A 25,917-nucleotide genomic window follows, 5' to 3' on the forward strand; every position below is an offset into this window, starting at 1 on the left:
CGTGGAAGCGACGAATAAGATCCAATGCGATCCTGCGAGATTATCTCGTGCGAAGCGCGGAAGCGCAGAGAGAGAGAGAGAGAGAGAGAGAGAGAGAGAGAGAGAGAGAGAGAGAGAGAGAGAGAGAGACCGCGCGCAAAATATCAAAGCGCAATGTTGTCGTCGCGATATACCCGAGTCAAATCCGGTGTGATGTATCAGTCGGGAATCCGCTTCGCGAGAGTATCTTGATTCCGCGCACGGCTCATTGGCGTCTCACTCCTCTCTTTCGTCGAGAATATAATCCTATAACCTACGTTTGCCAGCATCACCATCGTTTCATCACCGACTCTCCTCTTATCCAAGACTAGACTCTCGCGCGCCGTCCTCTCTACCAGTTCCCGTCCTTTCTCTTTAAAACTCCCCCCCGTAGTAGTACTCTGGTGAATACGCGCGCATTCCGTATCCGCGTACTTCGTCCAAAGAGAAGGAGAGAAGCGCCTCCGTCGACTATGCACCGCGGGATTAGATTACCGCATAAGCCGCTTATTTATCGCGGTATACGCGGATATTTGAAACAGGCGTGCGCGCAATCAGCGCACGGGAAACATACATACCGTTCAAAAACGAAATGCCGCCGCGAATCAAATCCCCGGTATTTCACGGAGAAAACAGTAGCCGCGCGCGAACGCGCAGAGGGCGGGAAACACATCGCCGCGAATGAATATATGTACATCGGTCCGGTCTCACGGAGCGCGGCGCGTATATCTGGCCAATCGATCTGATTGATTTTCACCGACACGTTGCACATAACTCAGCGCATACTTTGGCGGTGGTGCGAATAAAGGCGCGCGGAAGAATCTCTCTCTGCGCTCCCGCGCGCGCGCATAGTTCGCTCTCTCGTAGTTTATAGCGCGATGCCGATGGTTGCGCTTCAATTTAAATTCCATTCGAGTAGATTCGTTACAGATCGTCACAGATTACCGAACAGCACGGCAAGCGGAATTTGACCAACGGGATAAGCCGAGTGAATGACCGCGCGCCAGTGAGTGACCACTCGTCTATTTTAGTTTTTGCAAAGCAAATGGGTAATTACAAGTACTTCCTGGCGCTCGTAAAGGAATAATATTGAATTTTTTCTGTTCTTTTTTTTTTTTCCACGTTCACGCCGATGATATCGTTCGCGCTACTTATTGCGTCAATTATTCCGTTTCTCATCTTCTTCGTGTGAAATTAAAGCTATTTAAAGATGTAAATGTATTCTTACGTACATATCTGTGTGTACATATCCTTGTATATATATATATATATCCGTGACAAATAAGAGTTCTCCGGATATTCCATTTTAATCGTGTCGATATAATCCACTGATTTAACTGCAATTAAACGCATCGATACTCTCATATACGAGGTCCCAATGACCGGACATGTAATTAGAAACATTTCAGCAAAGAAATAATAATTACTTGATATTTAATTAATAATCACATAACGATGATTCTCAATGTTTTCAATATATTTTATAAGACGTGTTATAAATTATTATTTTCTAACTCTACACACATAAATACATTGTTGTATAATTGTTTCTTCAACAAATGCCAGTGGTATTTGTCCGTGACATTTAATATTCAAAATAATATTTTCCTCATTCATGAATATATAAGAGAAAACACAGATCCGCGGCGCGCGATTTTTGTTACGCGGCTTCGAGAAAACGTAACAGCTTCAAAAGCCATCAAACAACATCGCGACTGACTTTCAACCAGAGCCTGTTACTGTGAGATATTCTTCCGCCTTCTCTTCCTTCCTTCCCTTCAGCGTTTCGCATCGCGCAGTTCCTTCGTGGTCTGCTGCGCCGTTACCGGAAGCAACCGCGATAGAAAAGCCAGACACGTAAAGACCGCTTGGATTCTTCGGCTTTGCCGGAGCTGATTCTCCAGACCGTTCGCTAACTTCTTTATGAGATATTGAAGAAAGAGCGATAACAAGAGAGAGAGAGAGAGAGAAAGAGAGAGAAAAAAAAGAGAATCAAATCCGCTGACGATTATTTCGATATTGGAATTTAATCAGATAACACATTTAATTTAAACTCTCTGACAGATTTATGCTTTCAGCAACTTTCTCGTATTCTAATTGCGAGAACATAACGTATGACGTAAAATGTAATCAAAAGAATTTTCCACTATTTTCATAATGTAATATTGAGACTGTAATCACATTTCCATGTGTATTCTTTCTCTCTTTCTCCCCTTTCTCTCTCTCTCGTAAATATAATACAATATTTCTAATCTCTATCCTGTCTTTAAATAAAATATGTTTTATTTTTCAGACGTCGGTAATTTGATACAGTCAAATATATCAAATCCAAACTGTCTCTAGAACGGTAATAATAAATATGATACCAAACTTATCACATTTGAGTTTTGACAGTTTGTGAAAAACGTACAAAACTGTTCGTTCGAACAGTTTTATTTTTATCGACATATCCCGTCATAATTCGCACTTTGCGTTATAATTGTCTTTAATTGCGACATTGACAAGCCCGTTGTTGTGCGCAACGTTATCGGAAACTTCGTCAAGATTAGCAATCTAAATGTGGAATCAATTATTTTTTCCTACGTTTCACTTACCTTTCGGTAAGTGACAAGATTGCACGAACGAGCGATTCGGATTTAATAATCGAATTTCAATCGGACCGAGTATACACGTTTTACCGGCGAGAAGAAAAATGTCAATATGCCGTGTATTTTCTTAGGAAATCGCGCGCGAGAATGTGAAATCTCTCTTTAATCTGCTTAACGATGTTGAGATTGAATTAAATATAGATTTCTCGTTTGAGACAACAAATAAAATTACGCTACATATCGCGCGATTTATCGAATTTCGCGTATCTACTTATAGTTGATATACGCGACGATCATTAGCGTTGAGACGGAGCGACAGACGAATTATCGCGCGTTGTTGAATTGTGTGTACGAATTATATAAGAAACTCACGGCAAAAATAATAAACGTCATAAGATTCGTTGCGCAATATTCGTCGTGCGTATCGGTGAAAGTGATTTTCATATGGACACAAGACTTCGCATCTTGTGTGTGTGTGATCTACCGGACGGAGAGAGATAACACGGAGAAAGAGACAAAAAAGAGAGATTTATTTTTTTATTAGAGAAATATCTCTCGTACGTACACAATCACATACGATATTGAAATATTCACACTTGCAAATATCGAGAATCGGTAAATCGATAAAAACGTAGTTGATAATTCACGCGGTTGTATTTTTTAAAATACCAGATATCAGAAAGATAATTAACAACTTAATAAATAATAATTCAACAAAAAATTAATTAAATTTTTCAGAACCAAAATATAAACGTTCAACATATGTACGATATACGTGGTATAAAACTTACACTATAGTTCACGTATAAAAATGCTGCGTGTGGAATCAACAGACGTGGAAGACGTGGATGTACGGCAATTTTGCATTCACGCGCACACACTTTGATACCGAGTTAAACAACAAAACGTAAAAAAATATAAAATTCGGACCACTTTGTCGATGCGATGCACTACGTGGTACTTTCGAAAGTACCTTTCCAAAGTCAGCACAAATGAAAGCAATACTCCGGACTGAAATTTTGAAAGAAAAATTCCAAAGTATTATCGCGAGTTGTAACGACTGATAACACGCGATAATTTGAGAGATAGTTGCGATTGTTTCCGTTAGCGCGATAAGCAAAATCTAATCAAAGCGCTGTCAAGGATATCCCTTAAATTGCGTGACCGTGCGTTACACCGAGAGAAATCGGTATCGGAGAAAGTTCCTGCTGAACCCGGCGACGACCAGGCGGCAACTGAGAGCGACGCGGCGGTCGAGCGATGCCGATAACCGGGCTCCGTACACCTGCGACCTGCAGGTTCGACGGAGTAGGAGAAGGTGAACCAGGTAGGAGAGAAGGTAAACCCGTGAAGACGGAGCGCAGGCATACCTCTCTCGATGGCCTTTGCGCGAAAGCAGAAAGCCTTCGGCCGGCTCATCCAGCGAACGATTGCTCAACAGATTCTTCAGAAGAGAGAGAGAGAGAGAGAGAGAAAGATATATATATATATATAGGGAGAGGGAGACGCGGATTCCATGTCGCGCGTTTTCTAAACTCTCTGAAATTAAGCCGTGAGTAGCGAAACACGTCCACCTGTTGAAGCAAAAGCCGCTGAATTATTCTATACGAGAAAGAAACGTGGTTCGCGTCGTGAAAGGTCACATCCGCGAGAGAAGAAGAGAGAGAAAGAGAGAGAGAGAGAGAGAAGGGCATCTCCGAGCTTCCGCGGCTCCAATTTCTCGGGAAATCGCGCGGAAGCCAATCTCGCGGAATGTACATTGTAAACTACATTTCGCGTCTCTCGTTGCAAAGTGAAGCATGATGAAACCATACGTTCCACCTCTGGTTTGCGATATTTTGCAGCAACCGCGAGAGAACAAGGTCTACAGCAGCGACGACTACGTGATTTGTAAATAAAGATAAGCAAAATGCAGCAACGCGGTTGAATTTTCGTTTTCCGATCTCCTCGCGCATCCTCGAGAAAACAGGTAATTATTCAGAGTTTAAGTTGTATTTTATTTACTTACGTTTCTTTTTCTAGTATCAAATTTGTCTTCATTCAAAATGTTCTTGTATTCATTCGAACGAAGAGAATTAATTAAACACGCTGCAACGCAAATAGCAAACAAACTCGATTTTCTATTTAATAATCAATATGTGTAAATATAATTTATTTAACATAAGCGCGACATGTGTTCTTTCTCCTTCTCTCTCTCTCTTCTTAAATTACCCATGCACTCGTCTACGTGTATATTAAATCCTTCTTTTATAAATACACCTGACGTTTTGAGCAAAACGATTGTCGTGTGAATGCGAGTGTGTGTGCGTGATTTTTTTAGAACCGAGACAGTAGCAAGCGTTCAGAATAGGATAATCGCTAAACAATTATCGTTTGTGAATCAAAAGCGTTGCGAGATTAAACGATACGTGCCGTAAAGGCGGCGACCGCTTTCCTCCGCAAATTACAGATCTTCGCGGTACGTAATTAGCCTGTAATGACGTAAGGCTGTGTGCGTTGTATCGTTGCGAAGCGTGTACAGACGTAAAACGTCGCGCTGAGATTTGCACAAAATCACACGCGTGTGTCACAGGCATTGTTCGATTTAATTACACACGTCTACGTAATTTTGCACATAATGTATACGTATCAAATAATTTACACAATATTAGTACAGTATATTAGTATAATATAGTATGTTGTGCGTATTTCTGCAATATTAATATCAGGTCGGTGCGGAAATAATTTGCGGCTTCATCAAAAACGTTTGAAATAACAAAAACCTATCAGAAAAAGCGTGTGTGTAAATAATCACAATCGATTCTATCGATCTTGATTGTTGCCGCTTTTATCTCGACGCTGATTAGACGTTTTTCGGGTGTGTTTCTTCGATTCATGTCGTACGAATCAAGAGGTACGGTACTGCCTCGCACTGTTCGACCGCGACTTCGTTGCGCGTGGCTTTAAAAACGTAACTACAATAAAGTCACGTGACAAGGAGAAATGGAAAACCAACACGTGACTAAAATCACGTGACTTTAGTCTTCCCTATCACTATTTATTAATTTTGACGTTCATGTGTTATTTCTGACATCTCTCTAATGTGTATTATATGGTTTGTGTAAGACGTATGTAACTAGTATATAACTAGCTGTCATCGCGGTGACAGGTTGTGTTCACTGACACAACACGTTAAAATAAAAACACAATAATAGCGTGCGCCGTAGCGCGCGCCTGTGTTGTCCTCTGGTTATAACAAAAAGCAATTATTTTTCCGCCGACCTGACGCATAAATGCACTAAATATGATGTTGGATGTAAAATAATGTCGACACGTTCGTTTCTGAGAACGTATTCGACGAAATCGATTTTTTATCGCACGAAATATTTTTGTCAATCCGCATCTGTCGAGGGCCGCGCAACGCGTTAATATTAGTTAAGAAGTTTTGACAGAAGCAACTTTATTTTTGAGACGGATGAATATCCGCGCGAAGTGTCAACCAACCGTGTCTCGCGTGTCACGTTTTATTTCGCGGCGATTGAATTCTGTGTTAGAGCGATATCCCCTGATAAGTTATAGGCGGCGGTCTCTCGGCGGTAGCCGCAGAGCTAGCCGATATTTCCCGCCAACAAATTCGCCGTAGATTGAACGGGGTCCCTGTATTTATGGGCTTCGTAATTCGAAAACCAGCTGTATGGAAGGGAGAAGCAATTTGTTCGATTGCCGATAGCAACATTGGCGATGAATCGCGCAAGGTGCGCGAAACGAAAAACCGTCGACGCGCGCTATAGATATTTACATTCCGACAAAAGTCCGATTCGCAACCACAACCACATTACGCAACTGTATGCGGTCTCAAATTGTCGAAAAGGTTTTTTATTCGCGCTATTCGAATTTTTGCTACGTGTATGAAAAATTTTGACCAAAAACCGAAATGTGAAGACAGATCGAGTCCGAAGAGAAAAGTCATTTGTCATTTTCAGCAAACAGCCTCTTGCGATCAGCTGATTTTCACGGCGAGTATACAATTGATGATTGGACACACGTTTACAGACCATCGTTTCCCATTAGCTCGCATTAATTAATCAATAAATACTGGATATTTTGCATAGAGTGGTAAATGACTCTTCAAATTGACCCAATCTATTTTAACACTTCGACTGTGTCGAAATGTTTTTCAAACACTCTGTATGTACAGTCACGAATAATTTTATTACCACTGGTGTGGAAAAGAGATTTTCTATCGGGATGACTTCGGTAAAGATCGCAATCGTGTGCGTGACATTTGCAATGTAGCGGCGGCGGGGAAAATTGAACAACGTAAGAGCGAATGTACGTGTGTGTGTGTGCGATTACCTTTCTCTCTTCTTCCACACGAAACGATTTTAGTCGCGATATTCGACCGATAACGTCTCGAATTGTCCCGCGCGCGCCTTGTTTAACTTCGTGAACTCTCTTTTCTCCATGGGACTCTGAAAAGTTTTCACGGGGAAAAGGGAAGGCTGTGATTGCGCCCGATTGCTCTTGCCGCGCAAAGATTACGTTTAATCAGAATTAAGGACGCGCGCTTGTGGACCATCGATAGTCGCTACGCGGTCGCGAAGTCCCGATCTCTCTCCCGTTTCATTTCGGAATAGAATAGGGTCTAATCAGCGCGGCAGAATTTCCCGAGCGATTGCCGCGCGAAAGTCGGAGATCCCGGTTCGAGATCGGTTTTTTCGTCGCGAGATGTATCTCTCGAGCAGCGAAATTACTCGTGTCACTCGAAATCGCCACTTCGATCGATCTTGGATCTCCATTGATGAAATCCTCATCGTTTGTACGTACACGGAAAAAAAAAGTTTTGCCACGGCCGAGACGAGAAAAATTCGCCGAGTCTAATGAATGTTTTGTTTTATCAACGAAACGTTTTGTCGGCGAAATAAAAAATGCAATAGACTTAGCACAGTTTTTTCTTGCTGGCCGTGTAGTAATTGATCTTCCTCTCTAGTCTAGCAAATCTTTTTCTTCCCGTGTAATTATGTATCCGGGACGGCTGACACGACTGCGAATTGCCTCTCGGAGATTCTCTATCGCGAGTACTACTTCGTGTGTTTTCTTCGGAAAAATATTGTATAATGTATCACGTGTGCGCGTATATATATCGTAAAAGTCGCAACGCTTTACGCGACGAGAAAATAAATAAAAAATTTACGGACAGACATTGACGGTAACGCGCGTATAATTCTTTCAATATATTGCGCGACAATTGACTTTTCTTTCGCTTCCCTTAACGCTTCCCCATCACAGATTGGAATGTTGATAATCGAATCTCTGAATAATGCATCTCTCGCGTACATCGAGATAAGCGCATGCACGATTCCAGGAAATTGTTGTCATTGCTATTCTTAACTCCGTGACTTCATTAATGAAAGGAAGAATAGACAAGAAGACGTATCTCTTCTCAAATGGAAAAAAACATTCACATTTCCAAATACCAGAAATAAAAATAAAACATACCGGAAATAATTATCTTGCGTTATTCTGAAAACTGTTTTGTCGATGAGCAATAATAACAATGTTTTAGATGTTTGCGACATTCGCGAAACTTCAATCGAGATATCTCGCGAAGTGAGAAAAAAGGCGGGATGTACACTTTCTTGAGAGACATCACGTTCTTCGGCACTACACTCAACGAATTCGTAATTACGGTTGCGATACTCTCGGACTTCAAATGTCCGCTTTACACACTGCAGAAAGAAAGAAAAAGAAAGAGAGAGAAAGAGAAAAAGAAAGAGAAAGAGAGAGAAAGAGAGAGAGAAATTAATAAATCAGTAAAAAAGATACAAGAGAGTCTCTGAGACAGCATCGTTCTTTGTGGGTCGCTTCGATCGAGTGCATCGGCCCTTTAAATATAGGTAGGTTCGTCTTTATGCTTCGGTTGTCAGTGGGACGTTTATTTAATCATGATCAGACACATTCACTCCGCGTCGTATTTTTATCTTACGTCATTTTGTGTAATATTGACAAATTGTGTCAACATATATATTTTATTGGTACGTTTGTACGTTAATATTTTTCTGAATCATTGCTTCGAGCGTTTTGTCATTTTTTATTTTTCTTCTTGGTCTCTGACCGATCAGAGGTCACAGAACAAATTTACATCTGTCTTTTCTTGTGTCAATTATTTTACTTTTTTATATCAAGACGATAACTCAGTGACACATTCAATAAATTCTGTATTAACTAAAGCCGCTTTCACCACGATGACAAATAATTTGTCCTCTTGTTCTGCTCTTAAGTGAAAACAAAAAAATTTCATCACGCTTGAGAAAAGTTGTGTGACGCGAAATTCGATAAGAACTTCGAATACACTCGCCGCGCGGATGTTGCGAGCCGCGAGATGTGTCAATTGACCGCGCCGCGCATCACCGCCGCGCGAGGTCGCGAGAATTTAATCCGTTAAACCGCAGATTACACTGACGATGATGCGGTAATTGAGTATCAGAATTTACGGCGAGAGTTCATTTAACACACGGCACCTGTGTGCACCATCTCGATTGTTCCATGATTAATAGACGATTCAATAATGACGTGATCGATCATATACGTCTGCCCGAAGAGAAAAGGGACGGAAGGAGGACGGAGGAAAAAAAAATAACGTTCCCGGATTTCGTTCCGGATCGCTTTCCGATCGATGGGCCGCTCTGTGTGTGTGTACGCGCGCTCCGTTGCACGCGCCATTGTAACTGTCGATTGTCACCGAGATGTCAGATGCCAGAATATTATACGTCGCCGCGGTGCGATGACGCATTGCTTTTTTTTTTTTCCACCATCATCGTGCGACGGCAAATGATTAAAAGATTTCGCCGAATGGATATTATTTGCGAGCGTTTAATCGCGCTGATGGGCAAACATCAGTTTAATACGTAATGTCTTGTCGACGTGATTCGCCATTGTTCGTAAGTACTCTACCGTGAATATCACTCGCGTGTTTGCGACGCGCGAGAATATCGGAATATCGAGAGCAATGTAGTAGATGTCAACGTAGTCAAGCGCGCGAAGCGTCAAGTAAATGTGATTGTGACACATTCGGCAAGATTCGTTTATACACATGCTGCGCAATGTTACTTGTTTTTTTTTTTTTGTTTTTCAAATACAAATTGGCCGCACGGCCAAAGTGTGCGAGAGACTACTGCGCGCGAAATTGTCCTAATTGCGTGTCACTTTTCCGTCGTTGTGTCGAGCCACGCGCAATATATTATTCCCGCACGATGGAACACGAACTGTCTTATTTAGAAACGCGCGCGCGTTATTTTCAAAGAAAGCATATTTCTCGACTCTCTTTCTCTTTCCATTCCAGCTCGTTCACCGCGTATAACGTAAAAAATGATCTCGGCGAGGCTCTCCCGATGTGGCTTGCAGCTTTTACCGTTCGCGAAAAATTACTACATTTCCGAAGGGTCCCGACAAGTGCAACGATCATGGGCGTCGATCCGCATCGGTCGCCGTTGGGAACTAAATTTGCCGACGGTAAAGGCAATTTATTTCCAACTCCACAGCGGAGAACCGGAGAGAAGCGAAGGGCAACAAAAATTGTGTAGTCTGTCTGCAGATGCTGCCTCGGTAAGAAGCACTCTAGGTTTTTTTTTTTTTTTTTTCGTGCACTCATTGCTTCGTCAATACAGAAAGTATTTTATTGAAATAAGCAACATTTTTCCGTGTCCGTGTAACGATCGTCAAACGTATTTCGAATTTCATTCACTACACACTATTTATAGAGCAAAACAATTCTCGCGCAAATAAAATACTTCTTTGCAATTAATACGTCCTTTTAGATAATTGTGTTTCAATTAAGTTGAAACAGGTCGATACGAGCAATAAGCACAAGTTGGTCGTGTATAAGTATTGGATTTATTTAAATATCACAAACGTTTCAGTCCTTAGGATTGGACCTTCTTCAGTGTGAATGATACAATGTAATCTGATAAAATCGAACTAATTAGCGCACATATTCTTCAAAATTAAATTAACAATTACTCACTCAAATATAGAATACACGAGAGTCGCACAGCATCTTCAACACAGCGGAGATGTAAACTTAGTTATTCAGAAACTTTGTACCGACATGTAATCTTTACAAACAGTTATATGTATATCCCCTCTATCAATATTTTATTATTCGCAAATGACCCTCAAAAATCAAACATGTTGATTACAATTCACAAGCAGGCCAATCATTTATAACTTTGATTTGAACATTTCTAAGAAAGAAAAGTATGATTTAAGCTTGTCTGTGTCTGACATAACATCGATCGGATTATCCTGCAACTGAATATGGAGCATTTCAGAAGTTTGAACAAATTGGATAAATTTATAAAAGTTCATAAGGATTCTATAGCGCAGAACCACAATAAAAATGTTGTATATCAAATTAACTGTGAAAAATGTAACGTTTCCAAATGATGTTAAAATATTAGACAATGAAAAATTCTTTTATAAAAGATCGATTTCTGAAATGCTCCATATTTAGTTGCAGGATAATCCGATCGATGTTATGTCAGACACAGACAAGCTTAAACCATTTCTTTCTTAGAAATGTTCAAATCAAAGTTATAAATGATTGGCCTGCTTGTGAATTGTAATCAACATGTTTGATTTTTGAGGGTCATTTGCGAATAATAAAATATTGATAGAGGGGATATACATATAACTGTTTGTAAAGATTACATGTCGGTACAAAGTTTCTGAATAACTAAGTTTACATCTCCGCTGTGTTGAAGATGCTGTGCGACTCTCGTGTATTCTATATTTGAGTGAGTAATTGTTAATTTAATTTTGAAGAATATGTGCGCTAATTAGTTCGATTTTATCAGATTACATTGTATCATTCACACTGAAGAAGGTCCAATCCTAAGGACTGAAACGTTTGTGATATTTAAATAAATCCAATACTTATACACGACCAACTTGTGATTATTGCTCGTATCGGTCTGTTTCAACTTAATTGACAATTTCACGAGCAAACTATTGATTAATTGTGTTTCAGTCTCAAGAGCGCGTTTTTGTAGATATTTTTCGTCGCGTCGCGCAAAGCGAATTATTTAATCATTGACGTGTACGCGCGCATGCCCGAATCGCGAGAATATATCTTTTCCCCCGAAGCCATCCATGACTGTCGTGACAAATAAAGACGTTTCAGAAATTTTTCCCTTAGGCTCGTCTTGAAAAATCACCATACTTTTACATCGTCGCGAATTTCTTTTCTTGTACAGCCGTCGATTCGTATATCAGTTGCCGCCTAAGAGTTAAATTCGGGCCGACGGAGGAGGAACCTTTTCAAACGAAAAAAAAAAAAAAAAAAGAAGAAGAAGAAGAGCCAGATCTCTCTCATCCCGGGGAATTCTACCGTACGCAACCTAGGGAGGCATCAAGCTATATCAAGCCGCCGAGAGATCGAACGAGCCGTTTCTCCACGGCCTTACATCACTTTTATGCTCGCCATATTTCTGGCCGGCCAAACGGTCCGAATGATGTATCACTTACGGCGGAAATTCGGCAAAAACCACAACCGAAAGTATTATCGCGTCGTTCTCACATAGCAATTGTACGATGGTCTTGTCGATGGTCATGTTTCTTCGCGTTTTTAGATCTTCGCGTTTTGTTTTGCATATACGCGACGCTAACATAATTGCTATTAAAATGTTTATCAATATTGGTTTGTTAAATTGTTTGTTAATATTATCATATATTTGTTTATTAACATTAACACGATATATTTATTACGCATATGCGTAATGTCATCAAATAATCGACTAAATTATTATTTGCAATAATTAAAATAATGAGTTTTAATGCCGTCGTAAATTTCCTCGGCAATCTTTTAACAGTACGGTGTGTGATGATAAAGACATTCTATATATTTCATCACGTGTTCTCTACAATTTCTGCAAATCAGATAGAAAGGACATCCTCGTATATATTCGCGCGTCTGCAATTGTCTGACATTCCATTATATTGATTAAAATCCAAATCTCGCGAGATCTCAGCACGTTTCATTACATTTTCGCGAGCAAAATACTTATCTGACTTATTTTTAAAACTCACGCAAATTCGCAAAACAATTCCCGATGATGTTGTATATTCGACGCGGAGAAACATAAAAAGAACACGACGCGTGTACACGGACGAACGGATTGAAAATTTCTGCGCGAGTCGACGAGAGAGATAAATCTTTTCAATGACGTATTTCCTTTTCGACGCATAAAAAAGTATACGTGAAAAAAAGAAAAAAAGAAAATACTTTTCAAATCCTCGTAGAAATAGTTCCGCGTGATAAAAAGGATTTTCTTTTTTCGAGCCGGGCATTCTCCCATTCGAAACAAAAACTTTGAAATGTTTTTTTGTTTTTCCAAAAGAAGTACAACGCATTGCAATTTCCGTACCGCGTGACAAAATATTGTTGTACTATTCATTTTACGTCCTATAAATACATTTCACGCCGCATTCATACTCGCTCATACATGACGGCGGCAAAATTGTGCTTTACATCGTCCGACGATTAATCTCGGTCGATTCGTTGGCAGCTTTCCGGGCAATGACTATCGACAGTTCCCGCAATTTCTTCTAACCTTCGCCCTCCCCAACGTCACACCGTATATATTCGCCACCTGACCCAGAGCATTGAAATATTATCGGCGTTAAGGAGAGTGCCGGGAGGAAGGATATCCTCCCGATCGTCATAACTAGAATACGACATGACAGACGAGTCTGTGGACTTTATCAACTTTTCGCATTGCCGTTGGCGGGAAATGAAAGTCCTTAGCTGACAATCAAAATTTTATCTCGAGACGTGTTTTGCCGTGAGGATTATTTTCATTTCCGATTTCCGAGGGAATCCAAACGTGTCGTTATCAATTATCCGGAAAAAAGACAAATAAGATAAATGACCGAAAACAGATATCACAAACATTTATTGAAGAAATTTGACAAAATATTTACATACGTAAAGTTAGAAACTACTTATTTAAAAACGCAAAAAAATATTTAAAAACATTGAAAATTGTTATGTTTAATATTTACATATCTAATAATTATTTTTTAAATAAATGTCCGATTATTGAGACATCTTGACAAAATGTTATTAAAAACTGAAATTAGAAAGAATATTGATTTAAAAGAATATTGACTTAATTTTCTTTTTTGCCTATTTCTTTCTTTTCTTTCTAACAGAAGTTCATTAAAACAATTTTTCAAGATTCGTGAAAATTAATTAAAAAATTATCTTTATCCTTTTACTCTGCACGCTTGTACGTGTGCACAGCAAACATTACGCATTATCCGTCGGTAGACGCTCCGCCGCCAGTGCGCGCAATAATGTTTAATCAACTGAGTTGACTCATGACGGCTCGCAAGCGTCTCGGCTTTTCACAAATTGCTATATATTGCGCATTCCGCGATAATGATAAATAATGCCTCGCAATCGATCAAATAACGACGTTTTTATAAGCGTTTTTAAGCGCTCTCGCACGTGGCGACGACGTCGGTCGGGCTTTAACGACTCCCAGAGAACTCACTCAGACTTGGCCGTTTTTCCGCGCTATACATGAATCCGGCGCGCAAAATCGGAGACGTTAATGCAGATTTATCGGTATAAAACGATATTTTCTCGCAAGAAGCCATGCACGAAGATCGTTACGGCAAAACCAGAAGATATCGGCCGAGGCGAGCAATCAGTTTTTCCGTCGGTCTTTAACTTGGATTACTATCCGGCTTTTTTGTCGCCATAAAAGTCCTCCCACAGAGCGAAATGTATATTCGTCGGAAGTTAGCATCCCGCTTGCACACTCACTTCCGTTAATCTCCTCTTTTTCGTTTTAATTCGAATTACACAAATCAGTATTTCATAGATCGGCCGTTTCTCGCACACGCACACAGTTGTTTTCCGTTCGATTGCGGCGTCATTTCGTACGAATCGATTGTGAGCTTTATTCGTCTCAAATATTACATCAAAACTGCATTAATAAAATTAATAACTCTACATAAATCCCTCATAAAAAAATTCATGTGTACTGCAAAGTGCGCGTTTCAGAGTTAAATCTATCGCATCTATTGTTGCCTCCTTTCCGCGTTGCCGATTAGTTGGTTGGTTGATCGAGTCGAGTCGAGTCAAATCGAATCGGTAAGATCGAGAGAGTAAATAATGACAGAAAAGCAATTTTGACAGTTCGTCGTATATGTAGAGAGAATTAAAAACGTAACTAAAGTCAAAACGTGACAGGAAAGAGTAAAATAACAACACGTGAAAATAACGTGACTGTAATTTATATTATATATAACATTAAATAATACATAATATACATATAATTTATCATATATTTATAATATTATACTTTATATTGTATTATATGTATTATATACATACTACAGTAATGTCACTGACCTCCGCCGCGCGATTTTGACGGGGTCACTGACCCGGCCGCGCGGCCTTGGCGGAGCACTGACATCGACCGCGCGACCGTGGTGGGGGAGAGGTCACTGACCCGGCCGCGCGGCCTTGACGGGGTCATTGACCTCGGCCGCGCGGCCTTGGCAGGGCACTGACCTCGGCCGCGCGGCCTTGGTGGGGGGAGGTCACTGACCGCGGGCGCGCGGCCTTGACGGGGCACTGACCTCCGCCGCGCGGCCTTGGAGGGGAGGTCACTGACCTCGGTCGCGCAATCGCTGACTTTTTCACATGATTACAATATATATATATATATATATATATATGTATATATTTGTGTGTGTGTGTGTTATATAGATATAGAATTCTATATATAATATATATAATATTCTCTTTTTTAGTCTTTTCTCTGTCACGACTTTAGTCACATAGTGTTTTTCTACTCCTCCTTGTCACATGCCTTTAGTCACGTTGTTTTTCCATTTCTCCCTATCAGTATTTTTCGATTTTGATTTTTATGCGTTATTTCTGACATTTCTCTAATGTGTATTATATGGTTTGTAAGACGTATATACTAGCTGTCATCGCGGTGACAGATTGTGTTCTCTGACACTACACGTTAAAATAAAAATAATAATAGCGTGCGCGTAGCGCGCGCCTGTGTTATGCTAGTTGTCTCAAAAATCACAACGTTTTTGTGTTTATTGTCATACATATTAATATTTCCATTTTTGCCAAAATTAAAACGCGCGAAAACTCTTGTCTCTTCCGCGTCATCTTCTTTTAAGTTACACATAATGTATGTTTTTTAATACACGTGCGACGACGAGGCGCACCTCTCTCGGAGTTAATATTATTCTTCATTTCCATATCGTAAGCGTCCATCTTTGACGCGGAAGATGCGCGACGGTCACAAAACTGACGATGGCGTTCCTTGGAGCGCGCAACGACCCTTTCCTCCCCCTGGGTTAATCTCGGTCGGAATAATTGCATCTCCAGTACGTGATAGATGATGTCACCTCGCCGTTCGTAACCCCGTATTCCATAACTTGGCAATATGGCGCGCAACTTGCATCGAAACTTCCCAAGATCGTGGACGCGATCGTTACACGGCTCGAGAACGAGAGAGGACAATCCCTCGCAGCACCATTCGAGGGAATCGCAAATTGGGTTTTCCTAGCGTACCAGCCACAGACCGTGCGATCCCGTCTGTGAAATGTCGAGATCACGGACTCGAACATCCTCTCCCCCCTCCCTCCCCCATTTCCCATCCTCCGTTGTCCTTTCAACAATACGGATATTGTACGTCGTCGCGATCCCGAACTCCTGCGTTACAAGGTATAGACAAACTCAAATGGAGTTTAACGACTATTTTCCCTTCTGCTTTTTTTTTTTTTTTTTTTATTTGACCGATCAAATTTTTGCACACGTGTAGTCGTGAATCAACGCGGTTCAACGCGTAACCCATAACAATCAGAGTTAAATGTAAATAATTTGTAATCTTCTTGCACATCCGTCAATTTGACGAGTAATTGAAAAAATATTTTGTTATTCTTTTATTTCTTTAATATGTAAATAATTAAGTAACGAGAAAAAGCTACAAAGATGTAATATTTCGCACACTCATATTGTTTTCTTGTTAAAATAAAACCATCCGAAACGTAATGTCTGTAATTTAAAACGAGGAATCTGAAATCCGTCATTTTGACAGGTTTCGTTGCTCCGACGTTAAGTGCCGCATTCTGATCTGACAAATGAGAACGAGAACTACGTTTGGGAGAAACGATAAAAATGTAAATTGCACAAGAGAGAAGAGATCGATCAAACTCGCTCATGTCGTCTTCTCACCGTAATTGCACCGCTGGGCTTACAACCAACCGCATTTCCGCACACACGCGCGCGCGCACGCGAGTTAACTATCCGCAAAAATGCAACCTTCCCGACAAGAAGAAGGTTAAACCGCATCTCTCTGCGCGCGGTTTCGTGTCTAACCCGGCGAGGTACACGGCGCGCGTAATGGACCGCGAGCACGGATCGCGCCGTCTCTTTTCCCGCGGATGTTATTTAGTAGGAAGTACTTATTCAAGAGAGCAGTAAAACGGCCATTATAAGTCTCCGGAGGCAAATAACCATGGAACTCACCCCCTCCCCCCTCCCCACCCCCGTATCGCCCGCTTTCATAAATCGAGTCGTGGGAGAGAAGAGAAAAAAAAAACAACGAAGGGAGGAGAAAAAAGAAATTTGAAAAGAATAAGAACGGAAGATGAAGAGTGAAATGTAGAAACTTTGAAGAAAGAGAAGCGAGGACTCTCCGAGAAAGAAGGGAGGAGCGGCAACGCACACCTTCCCCGTAAATGCGAATGCAAATGCGATGGATGTGAGCGCGTGACTGCATATGATGGATCGGAACGCGAAACGTGAAAGCGAAGTGAGGCCGCAGCATCCGAAAGAGGTGTTTCCGAACAAAGGCTCGGCGTATAATGATCGCCGAGCCAAAAAAGGAAACTTGATAATGAGTCCAAAGGATATGATACGGAAGGATGAATTCGCGACTCGATAGCAAAACAGTGGGAAAGGAAGAGAACACGAGAGATCGGGAAGGAAGCACGATGGGAATTCGCGGAAACGATGGTTGAAGAACGTCGTCTTCCGCCGAGCTGCTGCTCTCAACGGACGAAGTGGACGCGAGAAACGGGAGAGAAAGATAATCTTGCCTTGTGCAACTGTTCTCTTGACCTCGGAGCACAAAGGCGACCAACGAGCTGAAAACCGCTTCGCAGCTTCTCTGTTCTACTTCTTGTTCTCTCTCTCTTTCTCTCTCACTCTCGTTCTCTCGCACCGTAGTTGCGCGACGGTGCACAGTTATCAAAAGCGAGTAAACCGGAGAAAATTTTGACTCCGACGCGACGCAACGCGGGCATAACGACGCAACAACGTTTAGATGCCGCTAGAGAGAGAGAGAGAGAGAGAGAATAAGAGATTTGTACGTATGATAAATGTAACTTGTTACGGCCACTTCCATCAGAACTATTAGTTTTACTAACAGAACTATTAGTTTTAGTATTAAATATTATTATTACTGTTACTATCTCACAAATGTATAGCATGTCTCGAAAAAATAACCGGCCTTTTGTTTATTAAGAAAATAATTAATTAATAATTTTATTAAAAGAAATAATTATATCAGATATATAAATATTAAACAACAATTCTCTTAAATGTTTCAAATATTTTTTGAGAATGTTCTTAAATATTATATTTCCAGCTTTACATAATAAATACTCAGTTGCAATTATTTCTTTAATAAAATTCAACCAGTGAAATTTGTCTAGATAATTGCGACACTTATTCTCACATTATATCCACGAAACCCTGCATTTCTCGTTTTCTTAAATCGAAATTACAAAGATAAGAGAGTAAATCTTTAAACTTTCCTCTCTTCGTTTCTTTGCGAGAGGTGATATATTTATCTCGCTTAACAGAATCTCTCGTTAATCTTCATACAAATTTCTTCCGGCGCGCTTATACACCGAGCGCACGATTGCCCACCCGATCGCGCGAATCATCCTCGCGGAGTTTCGATCTCGTCGGTTGACTCTTGGCGGTACTAAAACGGAAGTTTCATTTCGTTTCTTCCTGCGGTCGCGTCTTAAAATTTTGAGCGGATCGCCCGGGATACGAAGGAACAGGGAAAAGAAGGCAACGTTCGCGCAACTTTATCGACGATGAAAAGGCGACCCTGACCTCGCTGAGTCGCGACAACTGACGCTCTTCGTCTCTTTTTCTCTCTCTCACTCTTTGTAGATCTCGGAAAAGAATTCGGTTTTTCTCTCTCTCTCTCTGTTCACAATTCTCCGGTTTTTCGTTTCCGACGATGGAAGCGAGGAAGATATCCGCGCGCAAGTCCGGTTGCACAAACTACCGCGATATAATTCTATATCCCATGATACACCGCCAGTAGATTTCAAGAGAAAACGAACAGATATCCGTTGGATATCTGAATACAAAAATGGAAATAAATCTCGCGTCCGTGTCTTTCAAATAACTCTACGAAAAATAGATAAAAAAAAAAAAAATGTTCTCTCTTTCTCTCTCAACTAATCCAATCTATAGATACAATACACAATGGTGTAAGACACACACCGTGAATCAATGAATCGTTGAGTTTCGTTTCGAACAAAATGGTCAGAAATAAATTCGCCTCGGAACGACGTTAAAATTTTTTTTTTTTTTTTTACGAGTAATATCAATGTCGGAACGTGAATGGCAGATAGTGATGGCAAAAGAGGGTGAAAGGGAAACCTGAAACGCGGAACTCTCCAGGAAATTCTCTCAGCATAACGAAAAAGCGGCGATTATCGACAGCTGTCGTCGATGTCTAGATTCTAACAGACATCGTCGGTAGATCGAGTATTGTAAACAGGCGCAAAGTAGCACGAGAAAAAAACAAACAAAACAGAAGCAACATACCGTATTAATTTGTGACGTGGCGATAAATAAATTTCTGTCTTAAGCGCGATTTAATTTTTCCATTTTTCTTTTTTGCGGAGTAATTATACGAGATTAAAACACAATACGAGAGAGAAAGAGAGAGAGAGAGAGAGAGAGAGTGTGTGTGTGTGTGTGTGTGTGTAACGCGCCGATATCATAATCAACTGCAATGTTTCAAATGTTCGAACACACTTCGTATAACTCAATATTAATCGTCATTATTGTACTACGACCCCGATATCTGCTTTGATTCGACCGGCGCGTAACGTTTCGATGAGAACGCGCGCAGCACGCGCGCTATACGTGTATAAATACGATATCATATATGTATAGAAAGAGAGAGAGAGAGAGAGAGAGAGGGAGGAGGAAGAGAGCCGACGTGAAATTTGTCGCGGATTAATTTTACAGGGTTTAACATGTGTGCCGGGTCCCGGTTCAACAAACGCCGCTCCGTTAATATCACGATAGCGCTCGTGATTTTGCAGATCTGCGGCGGTAGTATGACGATGTAAAGTACAAAGCTTGACATCGTCCGGCGTATAATCCGCGCTGTTTTCGCTTTGCCCGGGCGCATTGAAAATCGTTTAAACACTCCACGGCATTATTTCCCGACGTGTAATTTAATTCACAGAACGAGAAATAATCGTCCGAATATATGTGCGTGTGTGTGTGTATGCGCCTGATCAATCGCACTCGCGAGTTTTTTTCATAGTTCGCTTTATTGCGAGAGAATCGAGCTTGCAATGGGCTAAATTCGTTTATTCGACTTTTTTTTTTTTTTTTTTCATTTAATGACTCTTGCGCGTTTAATTCAATATTAAAAAGCTTTGGAAATGCACAAGAGAGAAATAAAACATACGTAAAATGTATTTAAAAAAATATATATATATATACGCGCGTGTTGCGTAAAATAGACCGCGCGTTGTGGAGTTTAACTCGCGCGCTTTTGCGCAAGAACATTGCGGGAGCAGTAATATGTACAATTGCATCATAGAAAATAATTTGCGAGAGCTACTTTAATCGCGAAAATTCGATATAGACTCGCACTGTAATAAAAAGTAATTGGCAACGCATAATCTTAAGCCGCAAACTATCGCGTTATATGTGTGTATGCGCATAATAATGTTACGTGCGCTATCGTTAGCACACACACACACACACGCGTGCGCGCACACACGTAGACACATAGACACACAATATAACGTTGCAGTGCTATCGTTAGAGCGTTAACCGTTAGTCCGTTCGTTACTTTTCGATATTGGACCAACAGATTTTTTTTTAATTGCACACAGCAGCTGCACTTGATGCGCGACAGCAAATTCAGGAGTTGAAGTTAAAAGAGAGAATGCGTTCTTTGTAAATGTCACTATATAACTACCAGTTTGTTTCCGCGCTAAAATTTCTTCATTAATAATATTTATTATTGACATTTCTCTTATTATAAATATTTCTTAATTAATTCGCAATAAAAAAAAAAAAAAAAATACATATCCGCAGATAATCGTGCAATTATGTCGAGTTGGATGAAAGTTTTAACGATCAGAGCTTTTTCAGAAACAAGCACGTAGCTTCTGCGCATGTACAGTAATTTTTCTTTACACAAAAAACCTCTTCTTATGTTAATTGCATACATTATGCGCGTAATAATTCACATGATAATTATTTTCGTCAAACGTATCTCTTCTCTTCGTATTAAATGCAACGAGCGCGCGCGCGCGCTGCTGTCACAGACCGGACACGAATGTATTTTACATTTTACAACGACGATGTAGTTACTTTTGTGTGACGAAATTATTGCATTCTTCGCGGAAGAAGAGCTCTTTACAGAGTATGTTTAATTACACGGCCGCGTTGCTATTACGCGCAATCTCGTGGCAATCGCTTTCATCGATTCCCGTCCTTTGTATTAATCAAACGACGGGCGCAATAACGGATTGAAACGCAACGAACACATAACTACGTCGTTAGCCACGGCAAATGGCTCTATCGTTACGTTACAACTAATATAAAATCGACGAGGGAGGCAACGCATTTGCGAGCAACCGCCGCGGCTTATTAATTGGGAGACATGACTGCAATGCCAAAAGACGGCTAATTGCGCGAACGCGGTTTTAAAATCAAATTTACATAAACATTCTTATTCCGCTCGCGCGAATTTTGATTCAGCCGAATCCGATTTTGCGTGTGCTTACGTTTCAAGAATCTTCAACCGCGTCGCAAATGATAATAAATAATATTTGTTCTTCAAACTTCACTTCTGTGTGTGTTAAAAATTTTATTTATCGCACTTCTATTTTTTTTAAATAGGTACATATATTTTATTTCAATATTGAAAATGCATATGTATTTTTTGTACGTTCTTTTTATAAAAATAAAAAGCAAGTATAAATTTACATTTTATATCAAAAGGTTTGTACACATAATTATTATTTATTACAAAAGAAACGCGGACACACGCACAAATGACGCGTATAAAAATAATTCGTTGATTGCGACAACACGTGTTGTACGCAAATAAAGATCAAAGTCACCACGCACGTGACAAGTAGTTCTAGTTGGATGAAACCTGTCAGCCATTGTCAAGTCATTTCTCATCACTTCTGCTATTGAGAAGTCGAATGCAAATGCGTTGTTCACGCTTGTTACGCATCGGTGAATTTACGGTAGCGAGCAATTGAAAGAGCGAAGTCCTTGTCACCTATATCTCATGTGTCTCGCTTTGCAATCGCTGTTCCCGCTCATATTCGCGTTCACGTTCTCGAACGAGTCATCATGCGAACGGACGTGAAACTGATGAGCGGACAAATGAAAGTACTTGTGACAAGAACTCGTCGTCTCGCTAGTAAAATGCCAGACGGAAAGCGAAGTGAATGTTTCTCAGAATAAATCTCACTCGACTCGAATTCTAAGCGTTAAAATACGCGAATAACGAGACGGATAAATTAAACTTTTCTGAACTTAACTTACAACTTGACTCTATCTCGTTTGTGTATGACCATCGATGTTATAAATTAATTCTCTTTGTGATAAAACTCATTATGTTGTATATTGTGTTTCTGAAATCTCGATCAGCGCGGGATTAAACGTATACAAAAAGTAATTGAAAATGTTTTTGTAAATTAACACACTTCTCGTTGCTCTTCGCGAAAGTGAGGTGACAACGAGGGGAAATAAAAACCAAAAAAAAAAAAAAAGATGGTCACTTTGAGGACTGTAATTTCTCTCTTTAAATTCTCCGATATTCAAGTTCTATTTGAAACTCATGTATTTAGGACTTCGGCAATTTCGCGCGCGAGAGAGAGAGAGGAACACATCGAGGGATGATAAATTAGTAATACGTATAGGCGAACTAGTACGCAAGGTAAATTCACCGGTCGATCGTTTCTTTTGTGATGCATGAGATTTCCACGATCCGCGAATAATGGAATGGGGAATAAAGTGCGAACAATTTCCGTCACTCTCCCGAGTCACTCGCCGTCACGGCATTCCGGTGAAAAGAAGCGCGCACGCACACAGTACCTCATCGCCCCCTGTCACGACTTCACGCTCAGAAAGTACTTTCAATTTGAATCCTTCCGCATAAAACGAGAGGTGCTAATTTAAATTTGAGATTAGACCGATTTCAGATACTGTTTTTCTCTCTCTCTCTCTTTTTCGGTAGATTGCTTTGCGCGCGCGCCACAGACACACACTATAACCGTTTTCCCAAAGTTCAGAATGTTTTATAGACAAGTGGAAAAACCTACCATTGACACACACACATATTGAATTCCAATATGTTGGCTCTTATTTGCCAAACCACGCGTACTTTTTAATGATTTAACATTAAAAGAATTTATACACACATTTGTACATTATCCAAACTTATTATAAATAATTAATCAAATATAAATATAAATATAATTACACAATATACTAATCTACGGTAATGCATAATAATATTTATTAAATATTGCAATTACACGGTAATTGTACATTAATTATTAGATGGAAATGTGATTCCACGTCTGCGTCAATATAACAACAATTTTATTAAATTCTACTAAGTATATTCTTTTAAATTGTTATTATGGAATTAACTCGACCAAAACAAATAAAGAAGATATCAAAAGCTGGCAAGATGGGGAGAATAAAAACGTGTATTAAATAATTTAAAATTCTAAAACAAGAGAAAGAGAGAGAGAAACGCGATGTACAAATTACCACATATGTACCTACACGTAATAATTTCTTTGTGAGAATTATTTGACCAGACTGATAATAATCAAACGCGCGTAGTAACTCTCTTTTTCTGCACGCTATTAAAAATCCCGAAAACGATCAGAAAACGCGACTTTCTCGCGATGTCGCGTCACACGTTGCGCGTCTCATGTACGACAACCCGAATATTATGTTCACAAACAGTGAATAAAAAAAAAAAAAAATCCCATTGTGAAATTTAACCAAAATGTACAACGTCGCGGAAACGCGCGCGTATCAAAAACAGAAAGCGCCAAGGCGCGGTAATGCAAAACTGCTGTTTAACATCGTTTATTCCGACGCGAAGTGTCACGCGAATATAAAATATAATTTGCAAACATTCTCCGTGTATAATAATTAATTATCGCGGTCATAAATCACCGTTACCGGACTAGCATTGCAAATTTATGCCACCATTATACGCGTAAAATATTATATAATTTCTGTTAAACGACTGGAATTCGGCGATTGAAAGCTCTCTTCTCCCATTCCGCGGAATCGAAGTGACACGCGATGGAAATGAATCGAACGAACGAAGAAAACCGCTTGCCAGACCGATCTAATGGGCAGACTTTAATTACAACGGTCATGTATATATGTATGAATGGACGCGTATCTATGACGTACGGATCGCGTACAGAGACAGACAGAGGCTCGCCGCGCGCAAAACGCGTCGTATTTCTCGCAAATTAGCATAACGATTCTTTCGGCGTCATGCATTTTTCATGTGTACGTTCACAGGTAACGAGTGCGCAAATCTCTCTTTTTGTTTTTCCTCTCTATTTGTAAAGCTCGTTTCTCGTCACACCGCTCGAAGATACGGCCTCGCAAATAAAACAAAACCAAACAAAATGGCAATGTTTCTCATTCCGGCGTGTTGTAGTGATTCTTTATGCTCTACGAGTGTGCAAAGCCGACGTGGCTTATCGCGAGTTATCGCGTCGGAAAATCGATATTTTTAGAAACCAATTAGATAAACGTGCACGTAAATATTTAACAATAACTAACACGCTTAACACGTTAAACGCCGATTTTGGTCGATTTTTTATTCAGGCGACGCGTGAGCACACAAAAAAAAAAAAAAGTCGAGCGTCGGTCCACAGGGACCGGTGTGGCCTAAACGAAAAGTACAACGTTGGTCCGCAGGAAGCGGCGTAGCGTTTAACGTGTTAAAAATGGAATGCATTAATTTAACTCTGCTTGTCATTATTTAACTATATTGTATATATATACGTACTATATATACAAGAACATTTGTTCTGCGCTATTTACAGCAAATTATCCCAAATCGGTTTGCCTATAACAATTTGCTAAGTACTAAATCGTGTCGCATTTTCTCTTATCTTCAAGTCTCGAATTTGTTATCTTCAGATAAAATAAATTTAAATGCGAATCTCATACTACCAAAGATAAACCGCCTGATGCAGTTTCCATAAATGTTTGCGAGAATTCTCTAAATGTAATATGTTACAAGGACAATTCCGTATCGGACACATTTAGATTGCGCAGACGCAGTCGGGAGAACGGCGGACTTGAGATACTTACCTGAGAGAGAAACCGGAGAAGCTATCGGAAACGCTCCTTATGACGCGGAATATCTGCTCACGAAACGATCCTCTTCGTATCCTCGATAATTACGCTCGGCTTGTTAAGCGGCAAATGCTAAGTCGGATTATCGGCGAAAACTTGGACCTCCCACGTACGCCGGAATATGCGCGGGAAAGCGAGATATCTCCGAGATATTTTCAAAGCGGCGCGATAGTCGCTAGATGATCTGCAACAGAAATGAAAGTTCTCGATTAGATACGGGACAAAATCGTTGGAAAGTTCGGGAAAATTTAATTGGGGTCGCGCTGCTGAATATATGCGCGCGTAAACGACGAGTTCGCGGGAACAAAAAAAATGTGTCATTTGTGCGAATATCCCGATTGACAGCGAAACGATTTGTGACAACGTATAAAACATATACTAGGGTCTCAATATTTTAAGTATTTTTTTAAAATATATTTCTAATTGTTAGTTTCTAAACTTTACATATATATATATACATATACAGGGTGTCTCATAACGAACGAATCAGCCGAAGTGTGTAGGTAGATCGGGTCAATCCGAACAGAAAAGTTATTTACCATTTTGCAAAATGTGCAATAGTTATTAAAATATGAATTAATAAATGTG

The 25,917-nt window shown here is 40.2% G+C and overlaps 1 protein-coding gene across 5 annotated transcripts in view; it reads right to left on the reverse strand.

Annotated features, from left to right (window-relative positions):
• LOC109853667 (putative polypeptide N-acetylgalactosaminyltransferase 9) overlaps positions 1-25,917 on the reverse strand; it is a 212,713-nt gene that overhangs the window by 138,833 nt on the left and 47,963 nt on the right. For 3 of the 5 annotated variants that reach the window (XM_020425991.1, XM_020425987.1, XM_020425983.1), the window contains exon 2: positions 25,285-25,513. The gene's annotated coding sequence lies outside the window, so the exon portion shown is untranslated. Of the gene's footprint in view, positions 1-3,397; positions 3,832-25,284; positions 25,514-25,917 lie in introns of those variants that run through there. The other 2 variants (XM_020425988.1, XM_020425985.1) reach the window with 1 other exon arrangement.

The sequence above is a fragment of the Pseudomyrmex gracilis genome, unplaced genomic scaffold (assembly GCF_002006095.1).
Source record: "Pseudomyrmex gracilis isolate BER0280 unplaced genomic scaffold, ASM200609v1 scaffold_52, whole genome shotgun sequence".
NCBI classification, from domain to species: domain Eukaryota; kingdom Metazoa; phylum Arthropoda; class Insecta; order Hymenoptera; family Formicidae; genus Pseudomyrmex; species Pseudomyrmex gracilis.